At 47.3% G+C, this 12,377-nt stretch overlaps 1 protein-coding gene across 1 annotated transcript in view; it reads right to left on the bottom strand.

The window, feature by feature from the left end:
- The window catches only part of LOC143029668 (uncharacterized), a gene marked incomplete at its 5' end in the record, with an annotated part of 88,545 nt that extends 76,534 nt beyond the window's left edge, over positions 1-12,011 (bottom strand). Inside the window, 1 exon segment of the mRNA XM_076192482.1 lies at positions 11,967-12,011.
- Between the last annotated feature and the right edge of the window lie 366 nt (positions 12,012-12,377).

The following is a 12,377-nucleotide window of genomic DNA, read 5'->3' as shown; positions in this document are numbered from 1 at the left end:
ATATATATAAAATATATTTGGTTTTTGTTATCAGTATCATATGCAAAAACATTTCAATATTTGGTTTATAAATGTCTATTGTTTAAATTTCGTAAGGTATGGATTATTCAACTATACAGGATCAGAAATTCTCCATTATTCAGAACAAGAACTGGGCATTTAGTCTCAATACCCTATGTATAAAATGTCCTGAATTTTCTGAAACGTCTGAAACATTTCAGGTTCTGAGGTCTCGGTTCGTCATGAAGACTGAAGTAGGGGCGGGGGAGGGAGGGAGGGAGGGAGGAAGGGGTAGGGGGCCGAGTTAGAGTCCCCCAAAAAAATTATTTTTCAAAAACAACTTTTGCGTCACAAAAACGTCACAAGGTCTTGCAGTCGCACTCAATTTTCGGAAAAAGGTAGACTAAACCAAGTGTCCCTTTTATGGCCTGAGAGAATAAAGACCAAAACTCCTCGTTACAGTGTTTGTTTCCGAGGCTCTGAAATTACATTTTAACCCTTGGGGGACATTCTCTCGTCCGAATAAAATCGCCTGGCGGAGAATATGACCCTTATTCTCTTTTGACAAAAGGCAGGTTTTGGCATGCATTACTAATCTCTCTATTGAAAGTACTCAACCACAACAATAACAACAACAATAATAACATAACGTGAAGAAGATTGCACATGATTAGCTGGTCCAATTGCGTGTGTGTGTGTGTGTGTGTGTGTGTGTGTGTGTGTGTGTGTGTGTGTGTGTGTGTGTGTGTGTGTGTGTGTGCGTGCGCGCGCGCCAATCATCCATTCGTAGTCCACAGCTAAACACACGCCTCTCCCACACAAATCCCTACATAGTAAGGTCGTCTGTCGCCTTCTGAAGCTGCACAGGACCTCATTTCGAAGAACTACATGATCCCGAACTCTCTCTGTGTCTCCGAAGTCAGTTCCGAAGTCGCCCATTCTTCTTGTCCTTGGATGGACATAGCAAAACAAGTCTCACATCAGGCGGCCCTCCTTCCCTAAGACGAGATCTTCCCTTCCCTTCCCTTCCCTTTCCTTTCCTTTCCTTCTGGGCGGCTGAACAATCTACTGAATCAACTCTGCTGCAAAGTCTATTCTCCGTTTTCTTTTATTTGGTTGTCGCCGAAGTCCTTGTCCAATGGATTTCGTCGACGTTGTTCTCGCCTGGGAGGTGTATATAGGTGTACACAGATGGGCGTATACATACACCCAAGGCTCTCCCACATCGAAATCTTCTTCCAAGTTATACCTCGAAGACACGATGTCACTTGGTCAAAGTTACTTCATCACTCTCCAAGAACCAAGGCGAAGTATTACCTTTCCTTCTCCCCCCTCCCACCCCTGGCAACAACCTTGATCCCATTCCCACTTCCCTCCACCCTTGTCCTCCCTTCCTCCCTCCCTCCCACCCTTCTTCCTAACCTCACAACTCTCCCTGTCCTTCTACCTCTCACTACCCTCCCACCCTCTCTATACCAGCAACAAAACTACTCTTATTCTTCCTCAAACCTGTCCACTTCAATTCCTTACCTTGCAGACTCACTTCTGACTTCCCTTCCTATCATGCCCTCCCTCCCCTTCCCTCCCACCTCTTCCCTCTTCCTTCCCTCCCTTCTCCTTCAGGCGATTCTCGCCGCGGGGGAGACGGTGTTGGTGGTTCTCCTTCTGGTGGGGAGGGGGAGGGGGGGAGGGGGAGGTGGTTTACCGCGTTGACCGCCACTGTTTGCAATGCTGTGGACGGCGGCTCCTGCCTTGCCGCGGCTGGCGCGCGCGCTCGCGCGCACACACACACACACACACACACACACACACACACACACACACACACACACTGCTCGACGGCGCTTTGGTACCGTTCGCAACCACTAATCTAGCAGCCCGAGTTTAATTCCCACCCAAGGCTGAAATATTTTAGCAACGCTGCACTACGAGCCGGCACTCCAACTCTGGCGGGTAAGAGTTTTGTGAATGTGTGTGTGTATGTGTATGTGTATGTGTGTAGGGTCACAGCATCATATATGAGCTCTGAACTCTCATCCGGGACGGTAATAGCTCTCGATCACGAGTCCAACCCATGATCCGAAACCAAGGTGAATCACTCACTCACACACACACACACACACACACACACACACACACACACACACACACACACACACACACACACACACACACACACACACACACACACAAGGGTTCCTTTCGACCGCAATACGTCCTCTGAAGAAGACTACGACGATATGCCTGGAGGGCAGGACTCTCGCCTCGACCAGGAGGAGGTTCTTCGACCAGAAGGAGGTTCTTCGACCAGAAGGAGGTTCTTCGACCTGAAGGAGGAGGTTCTTCGACCTGAAGGAGGAGGTTCTTCGACCAGAAGAAGGAGGTTCTTCGACCAGAAGAAGGAGGTTCTTCGACCAGAAGAAGGAGGTCCTTCGACCAGAAGAAGGAGGTTCTTCGACCAGAAGGAGGTTCTTCGACAAGGAGGAGGAGGTTCTTCGACCAGAAGAAGGAGGTTCTTGGACCAGAAGGAGGTTCTTCGACCAGAAGAAGGAGGTTCTTGGACCAGAAGCTTCTTCTTTTTCTTCTTCTTCTGGTTCCTACGGGATTTACGTCCGCGGTGCTGGAACGCTGGAACGCTGGAACGCTCATGGTGGTGCAGCGGGAAAACTTCGGCGCCGATTGTCAAGGTAACACAATGGGCTGCTGATGAGTCAGCAGGAGCGACAGCAGTAGCAGCAGGAGGAGCCTGAGACTTGAGACTACTTGCTCACCACTTTAAGTTCTTGGGGTATACACACTACTCGAGCCTGTCTGTGGCTAATGTCTTAATCTCTTTTATAAGGAGAACGGTGGTGGGTGGGTAAGTCATTTCCTGCCATCGTGGGAGAAAGAGTAGAGATAGATAGATAGATAGATAGATAGATAGAGAGAGAGAGGGGGGGAAAGAGAGAATGTATGAAAGACTGTGTATAAGAGTGTGAGAGAAAGAGTGAAAGACAGTGTGTGTGTGTGAGTGTGTGATGAGTGTTTGTGAATGAGGGTCAGTGTGTGTGTGTGTGTGTGTGTGTGTGTGTGTGTGTGTGTGTGTGTGTGTGTGTGTGTGTGTGTGTGTGTGTGTGCGCGCGCGCGTGTCCCTGGTCCCACTGTTCCGCTCTACTTCGTAATCTTTTTACAAGACGCACATAAACACCACGACGGTAGCCTTGTCCCCCACCACAGGGTGCTCACGAATAATCAAGAGGAAAATTTTCCCCCAATTTATTTATTTATTAGGTCTCACTACAATATAATGTTTAGTTATGATCATTCACTAGTAACATTGAACTAAAAGATTTTCACGCCTACGCGCCAACACTGTCAGTGCGTAGATTTAACTTAAGAATTAGGTAGAAACAATCTTGCCAACCGCGTAGTTATTAATGGACGGAAAGAGACTTCTCGCTGAGGGAATCGTATGTACAATACAACTCGAAGTTTCAAGAATCATTTGTACCCTCAGCAATGTGATGGTTATTTTTCTTTCTTACTATTTTTTCTTTTTACTTCATCATTATAGGAGAGTTTATTGGTACCCCTACGGATCAGGATCACGCATTATTGTTTAACTGGGTATTCACCTCAGCAAAAATAAATAAATAAATAAACAATAAATAAATAAATAATAATAATAATAATAATAATAATAATAACAATTGTGACTGCCACGGCCAATTCATGAGTATTACTTTTGCAGCCGTCAGCTGATTTCATTCAAAGGAGGAAGCCCATCAAAAGCCTATTACCGTGACAAGCCTTTCCCTCAGCTGAATAAAATTGTCTGCAAGGCCTATACACTCTGACATCTGCCTGAAGCTTGCTGAAGATCTCGTGAATCGAGCGATTTCCTGCTGTGGCGTTTCCAAAACCTCTTGTTAGCGAAAGCGCTATCTCAGCGTCTTTTCGCTAGCGAATCGTCAAAGCGGGTTTTTTACCCCCAAATGTAGCAAACCTCTTTTCGTCCTTACAAGAAGGATTTTTTTTTTCTTCCCAGGCCCCCTCCCGTCCCATCCCTCCCTTGTTTCTCGTTCTCCATTGGAAACCGCCAAAATATATATATTTTTTGTTACTATTTCTTTCCTATTTTTTGTGTGTGTAGACGACGCGTGTAGCAAAACAAGAACGCCTCCGTATTCTCTCTCCTCCTCCTCCTCCCCTCCCCCCGTGTCTAGCCTCCATACCTTGGGAAGAGAGGATGGGGACGGGGACGAGGAAGGGAAAGGAGAAAGGGAAGAAGGGGCAATTAGGGGTAGGAGGAAGGAGTGCTCGAAGGAAGGAAGGAAGGAAGGAGTGTGAGGAGAGGAAAGAGGAAGAAGAAAGAGAAGACATAGGGGGAAGGTGAGGGGTTGAGGAGGAGTGTTAGGAAAGGATGGAAGAGGAGGAAGGGGCTGAGGAGGAGAAACGGGAGGAAGAGGAAGGAACACCGGCGAAGGAAGAAGAAGAGGACGGAGGAAGAGTGGAAGAAGATGAAGAGTAGGAAGAAGAGGAGAGAGTGGAGAAGGTGGAGGAGGGGGGTGGAGGAAGTGGGGGAGGAGAATCAGAAGGAAGAGGAGGAGAAAGGGGAGGAGCAGGTGGAGAGGAGGAGGTGGGGAGGAGAATCAGGAGGAAGAGGAGGAGGAAGAGGAGAAGGTGGAGGAGGAAGAGGAGGAGGAAGAGAAGGTGGAGGAGGAAGAGGAGGGGGGCAACGAAGAATGGGTTACGATTGTCGGATAAGAGTGGGTTATGATTGATAAAGGAGGAGGAGGAGGAGGTTGTGGCCACAAGAATAATGGTCATAGGTAGTTGTTGACCAGGAGGAGGAGGAGGAAGAGGAGGAAAGAGGAAAAGGAAGAGGAGGAAGAGGAAAAGGAGGAGGAGGAAGAGGAGGAAAGAGGAAAAGGAGGAGGAGGAAGAGGAAGAGGAGGAGGAAGAGGAGGAAGAGGAGGAAGGAGGAGGAAGAAGGAAGAGGAGGAGGAGGACGAGGAGAACGAGGAGGACGAGGAGGACGAGGAGAACGAGGAGGACGAGGAGAACAAGGAAGGAGGGAGAGGAGGAAGAAACGAAGTGGTGATGATGGTGATGATGATGATGATGATGATGATGATGATGATAATGATGATGACGACGATGATGATAATGACGATGACGATGACGACGATGATGATGATAATGACGATGACGATGATGACGACGATGATGATGATGATGACGATGACGATGATGATAATGACGATTACGATGACGATGATGATGACGATGATGACGACGACGATGATGATGACGGTAGCGGCCACAATTCTGGGGAGTGAAGCCCAGAGCTGTAAATCGAGAAGCGAAGAGTAATTCCGGGCGTGGTTGAGGAGCGAACTCGTGGTTGCGGGCGACGAATACGGCTAAGACTCGACTATAGGCCACTTTACGAGAGGACGTGATGACGGATTATAAGAACGGGGCGGTTACAGTCAGGGGGAAGAGATGGGTCGTAAACTGGGGTCTAGGGGGAGAGGGGGGAGAGAGACAGGAAGGAGGGAAAGGTGGAGGAAGGGGGAAAGAGGGAGGAAGGGGAGGAAGGGGGAAAGGGGGAGGAAGGGGGAAAGGGGGAGGAAGGGGGAAAGGGGGAGGAAGGGGGAAAGGGGGAGGAAGGGGGAAAGGGGGAGGAAGGGGGAAAGGGGGAGGAGGGGGGAAAGGGGGAGGAAGAGGGAAAGGGGGAGGAAGAGGGAAAGGGGGAGGAAGGGGAAAGGGGGAGGAAGGGGAAAGGGGGAGGAAGGGGAGAGGGGGAAGGGGGAAAGGGGGAGGAAGTGGGAAAGGGGGAGGAAGGGGGAAAGGGGGGAGGAATGAGGGAGGAAGGAGGGAGGAAGGGGAAAAGGGGGAGGAAGGGGAAAGGGGAGGAAGGGGGAAAGGGGGGAGGAAGGAGGGAGGAAGGAGGGAGGAAGGAGGGAGGAAGGGGGAAAGGGGGAGGAAGGGGGAAAGGGGGAGGAAGGGGGAAAGGGGGAGGAAGGGGGAAAGGGGGAGGAAGGGGGAAAGGGGGTAAGGGGGGAAGGGGGGAAAGGGGGGAAAGGGGGGAAGAAGGGCGGAAACAGAGTTATGATCTGGAGTTACGAGTGAGAGGAACTGGGTTGTGGCCCTAAAGGGGTTATCACACTGGATTGTTTTTCCTCCGACCTCCGACTAATCGGCGGTACCGCCCACCTCCATCACTTTTCCCGCCGTAAAATCACTATGGGCAAACTATTTTATTTTATCAACAATTGACAGAATATCATTTGATATGCTGGAGGAAAATAATTTTCCTCCAGCATATCAAATTCCTTCCCGAAAGCTGCGGGCTGCAAATTTGCTCCAACAGTCGGAGGAAAAATAGCCCAGTGTGATAACGGCTTTACGACGAGTGAGATATTGGCGACAAAGTGGACGTATCAAACACGACGCTGGTCCACTTTTGGTGTATTTTATGAGACTGTAAATCAGCCTATGGCAGCAAGTTCCCTGCTTATTCACGTTTCCCCATGTTTTATGAATTTCTGTTTGTTCCCTTTCTGGTGAACACTTTCCAACGTTGAATAAAACCAGAATAAAAGAAGTTTTGGGGTTTTCCTTACGTAGCCCATGTCTTTATGTATTTCTGTTGTTTTCCTTTGTGTAGAACACTTTATAACACTGAATAAAAGAAGTTCTGGGGTTTTCCTTACGTAATCCATACTTTATGTATTTCTGTTTACCTTTGTGTAAAGCACTACAACACTGAACAAAGGCAGACCCCATATTTTATGTACTTCTATTGTTTACCTGAATAAAAGAAGTTTCAGGCTTATTCTTACGTAGCCCATATTCTATGTATTTCTGTTGTTTCCCTTTGTGTAGAACACTTTATAACACTGGATAAAAACGTCTGGGATCCACTAGCTACCACTGACCTTGAAGTAGTTGTAAGAGACAAGATTAAGCCACGAAATGAGATACTTGAATTATATTGTGGCGGACGGGTAGGTAACATTTATCACGACAAACTTTGTTACTTTGTTATGTTTGTTCTTGTGGACGATTTTTTCCAGGCAAGTTCTCCTAGATGTGTGTCTGAGAATGTAATAAAATCGCCTGGCGACAGGATTAAGTTCCACCCGGCATGGAAGAGGTTAACCAAGATTAGGCTTAATCTCCTTCCCCACCCCCTGACCCATCCCCGTTTGACGCCAAAGGGGTACCACAGAGACGAATGAAATCGCCTGGCGTAAGACAAAATGAATAAGAAAGTACCATCCGGTACGGAAGGGGCCAAAGGATGTAAAGTGTGAATCAAGGCGAACAGGGTGAATGAGGGGGAGGGAAGGGTGAACTAGGGTGTGAGAAGAATGAAAGAAGGTCCTGGGTGAAATAGGGTGAACGGGCGTGAGGGTGAAAGGGTGCAAGGTTTCACTGTTCGAATTTCTGTTTTGGCAACCAAGGAGTACCAAGGGTGTAGACCAGAGGTTCTCAGCCTATCTTCGCTTATGAATTGCTATTCTTTAACCTACTGGAGACGACTTCAACATTAAATCTGATCGTTTTGCATCCACTAACTGCTAGTGGTTTCCGCTTGGCGACCCGTTCTAGGGACCCGCGGTCCATAGGTTGAGATAGCAAGGGTGTAGACTGTAGAGGAACATGAGCCCAAGGGTGCATCATGGGGGTGGGAACGTTGAGGATCAGGGTGAAAAGGGAGGCTGGAGTAGGGAGGAGCAAGAGAAGGAGAAAGGGAGGAAGAACGAGGGCAGGGAGGGAAAAGGAGGAAGGGAGGAGGAAGAAGGAGAGGAGAGACTTGATGAATAGGATTAGGAGGAAGCAGTGGAAGAGGAAGAGGTGGAGGAGCACAAGGAAGCTGTGGAGGAAGAGGAGGAGGAGGAAGAGTAGGATTAGGAGGAAGCGGTGGAAGAGGAAGAGGTGGAGGAGCACAAGGAGGCTGTGGAGGAGGAGGAGGAGGAGGTGAAGGAAGAGATAGAAGAGGAAGAGGAGGAGGTATAGGAGGTGGAGGAAGAAGAGGAAGAAAAAGACAAAGTGGAGGAGGATGAGGTGAAAGCTTTACATGTAAGAGACGCATATGGGAGGAGAGGGAAGAGGAAGGAATGGGAGGAGGGGGAGTAGGGGGAGTGGGTAGGAGGGGGAGTGGGTAGGAGGGGGAGTAGGGGGAGTGGGTAGGAGGGGGAGTAGGGGGGAGTGGGGAGGAGGTTTGGGGGGAGTGGGGAGGAGGTTTGGGGGGAGGGGAAGGGGGAGTGGGGGGTGTTCTCCAGGCCAACGGTACCACTCATTAGAGGGTAAGGTTGTTTAAAAAAACTATGGCAAAATCCTTCCGTCCTTCCAGGAATTGATTATACAAATGTAACCTCAACACAAACGTAAATACACAGACACGCCGTCATTTTTTAGTTTGTTTTATTTTTAGGTGTATGTATACGTAACGTGAAATGTTCAAGAGGGACTGCATTTGTGTTAAACCCGATGCAAAGGTGGCATGAGGCCTTATGATAGTGATCAGACGTTGGGGGACATAATGACCGTACCAAGGACCTTCCATGTAAGATCGGTGGTCAGGGAGGTGGAGTGGAGGGAGTGGAGGAAGTGGAGGAAAGGTGGAGGAAGGTATGGGTGCCCTGGGCATGGGTGTGGTTAATGATGGAGTATTCAAGAGTATGGGTGCTGGTCGAGGCAAGGATGATATGATTAGTGGGTGCGATGAGGGTATGGTAGTCTGGGACGCTAACAACCAGAGGAAGACCATAGTCTATCTTCTTGCGGCTGAGACACAAGGTACGTTCCTGTGAAAGGTGCACTCCTTACGCTTGCTTCCCGTCCATAGGGGATTTTCCTTTATTTGCAAAGAGAAAACGGTGTGTGGGGGAGGGGAGGGGGAGGGGGAGGGGGAGGGGGGAGGGGAGAAGGAGGAGGAACACAAAGGAACATAAAGCAGGCCTACTGGCCCTAACGAGGCTGTTTGTGTTAACTAAACTAAGCTACAGTTAAGAAAACAGGGCAGAAGATGAACTACCACTACTGCTACCACTATCCTATCCAATTGCAATTAAATGCCGGGGGAGGAGAAGGAGGAGGAGAAGGAGAAGGAGAAGGAGGAGGAGGAGAAGGAGGAGGTGGTGGAGGAGGAGGGGTTAATGATGGATATAGAAAAAAAATCTCTGTTGGTGGACGCGGATCAATGTTGAAGTTGCGATTGATGGCGACAAAGCCAACGCCCATTATGGTGGCATACTTTAATGTTTTCATGATGCCTGGCGCCGGAAATTACGTTAAGCCGGTTTCTGGCTGTTGACCATTCTTTAAACCACATATACGACCAATAACACTGAGCAATAATCCGTATTCCACAATACTATTGACAATGTAAAGAAAATATTGAGAGAATCATGGAAAGGAAGAAATGCACTTACATATTGTGACACAATATTGATAAAAAAAATGTGTCCACTAAAAAAAAAAAAAAAAAAAGTAATGTATCACTGATGTCAATATGCAAATGAACAGTACTATGGGTTCAGGTTGCATATCAGGGCGTTCCCGAAAATGGTGAAAGTGGAGAACAAGATTATGAGCGTTGGTGAAGAGACACAAGGTGTTGGAGAAAGGAGTGACGTCACACATGATGGAGACAAGAGATTGTTGGAGATAAGAGTCGAAATCCTATATGGTGGTGGTAATGTGGGGGGAGATATCAGTGCTGGAGATGACACGAGGGGAGTGTTGGAGACGTATGGTGGAGATAAGGGAGAGGGATGGAGACCAGACTGAGGGAAAGTATTTATGGTAAAAAAAAAAAAAAAAAAAAAAAAAAAAAATAAAATGAAAAAATAAAAATGCGCGGAGACAGTATATAATCAGATAATAAAAATAGAAATAATAAAATAAAATAAATCGTGTGGTTAACAATGAATTGTCGAGACTGAGGGGCACCAGCAGTTGGTACTCCTGATTACCACCCCGCGGACAAACTACATCGATTGGCAATTCTGCCTACCACCTCGTTAGACCCAATGATACAGTTGGATGATGCCATCGCCTCTTCTTAAAAATCTCGGCGATGGGGGGGGGGGGAATGATGAAACATCGGCCATTAAATATTCATGCACACCGAAATTAACCGATCAAATCAACTGTGTCGATGGATGTAGCCAAGTCTGCAAACAGGGGTACAAACCCTTTCGAGTTTTCCCCCTCTTTCCTCTTTGTCTCTCTCTCTCCTCCCTTTCTTTTTTTTCTGTCTCCTCTCTCTTTCTCTGTCTCTCCCTCTTTTACACCCTCTCTCTCTCAGCTTTTCTCTTTCTCTCTCCACTCTTTCTCTCTCTCTCCTCCCTCTCTTTCTCTGTTTCTCTCTCTCTCTCTTTCTCTTTCCCCTCTCTATTTCTTTTTTCTCTCTCCCCTCTCTTTTTCCTCTTTCTTTTTTCTCTCTCTCCCCTCTCTCTTTCTCTCTCTCTCTCCCCTCTTTCTTTTTCTTTCTCTCCCCTCTCTCTCTCTCTCCCTCCTCTCTTTCTCTGTCTCTATCTCTCTCCCCCTCTCTTTCTCTGTCCGTCTGTCTCTCCCTCCACTCACTCTCTCTCTCTCCCTCTCTCTCTCTCTCTCCCTCTCTCTCTCTCTCTCCCTCTCTCTCTCTCTCTCTTCCTCTCTCTCTCAAGCCTGGATGAATAGAAAGATAATGTTTTGGTGTTACTGTAGGGTGGAGGTGGGGAATGGTGGTGGTGGTGGTGGGGGAGGGGGGGGAGGAGAACAAAGACACTAATGGAGAGAGTAGCGAGTGTTGATACGGAGACACACGGGTCCAGATACCTTCTTCAGACCACAACAAAGGAAATCGATGACGTCACACAGCGTTGCAAAGGATACTCACTCTTCTACAGTGGGTAGCCTACTACAACCTAAATTCTTCCTCCCCTTTCTCCCCACCCCACTTCCCTGGCAGTTGGGGGGGGGGATTGGGATCTGAGTATGGAATAGGGTACTGGGCGGCGTCTCGGAAGAGAGTAGACGTTCCATTAGAGAGAGAGAATAGTGAGAGAGAGAATAGTGAGAGAGAGAGAGAATAGTGAGAGAGAGAGTGAGAGAGAGAGAGAGAGAGAGAGAGAGAGAGAGAGAGAGAGAGAGAGAGAGAGAGAAGAGAGAGATTGTCAGAGGACTTGGGCTAGTGACAGCGGTTTTTTTTGTTAGATGCCAAAGGAAAATTTGGGATTAAGGGGAGGAGGCGGGGGGGGGGTGGGGTCGCGTACCCCCTCGACTTACGTAGGTGACGAAGGGAAGAAGAGCTTTTGGGGAGGATAGCGTCATGTACACATTGTGCACATGGCTCCTGGTACACACGTGTACATGGGAATGTGTGTGTACATATGCATGGGTATACTGTACTAATGTACATTGTACCTCATGTACTTGAAAATAATAATTATTTCTTAATAAATGCGCATAAATGCAGACCCTATGACCCGTTGTGGTTCAGTGGTAGCGTGCGCGGATGCTAACCATCCTGGAAGGTCAAGAGTGCGGGTTCGAGTCCCGGTCGCGGGGCAGAAGTTAGTATCACAGTCCTCAACCGCCTAAACCAAAGTCCTTCGTAAGGCACCGTCCTCTTGACCCCAAACAAGGGAGTAGGCTACGTGACGTTGGACCACACACACACACACACACACACACACACACACACACACACACACACGCAGACACACTTCCTCCCATCTGACGCTCCCCCACCATGCCACGCTACAAGACAAGGCAACAAAATTGAGCCCATCAGAGTACCGAGGACTGATCGCTACAAGAACGGTGCCATTTCGTCAATAGTGAGCATTATCAACTCAATAAACAGATTATCATTAATCTTATAATTGTTAGTTATTATTATTATTATTATTATTATTATTATTATTATTAATACTATTTACACGTCGCAAAGTCGTGGGAACGAGATGAAGTCTACATACCTGAAGCACATCAAGAAACAGTTTTCCGTATAGATGCGTCAACTTCTGAAATAAAGGAAAAAAAAGAAATAAATATAATTCATTGTAACGTCATAACCGAATCTAAAACTAAAAGGAACACCTTAATCCAAATATATTTAAAACTAATTATGATAGAAGGAAGAAGAGAGACGAGAACCTAAGAGAGTAGGTGGCAGCTTCCTTTCCTGTATATTACAATTAAGTAAACACACACACACGCACACACAATTTCTACAACTTAATGAAATATATATATATATATATATATATATATATATATATATATATATATATATATATATATATATATACATATATATATTACTTATCTACTTATTTATAAATTATTTTGACCCCACCGAAGGCGTCTTCCTGACCCATTCTTCGGTC

Source organism: Oratosquilla oratoria, chromosome 11 (assembly GCF_046742065.1).
Source record: "Oratosquilla oratoria isolate Oo_2021 chromosome 11, ASM4674206v1, whole genome shotgun sequence".
Taxonomy (NCBI): Eukaryota; Metazoa; Arthropoda; class Malacostraca; order Stomatopoda; family Squillidae; genus Oratosquilla; species Oratosquilla oratoria.
Note: the sequence above shows the minus strand (reverse complement) of the source record. Positions and strands in the feature narration are given on the sequence as shown.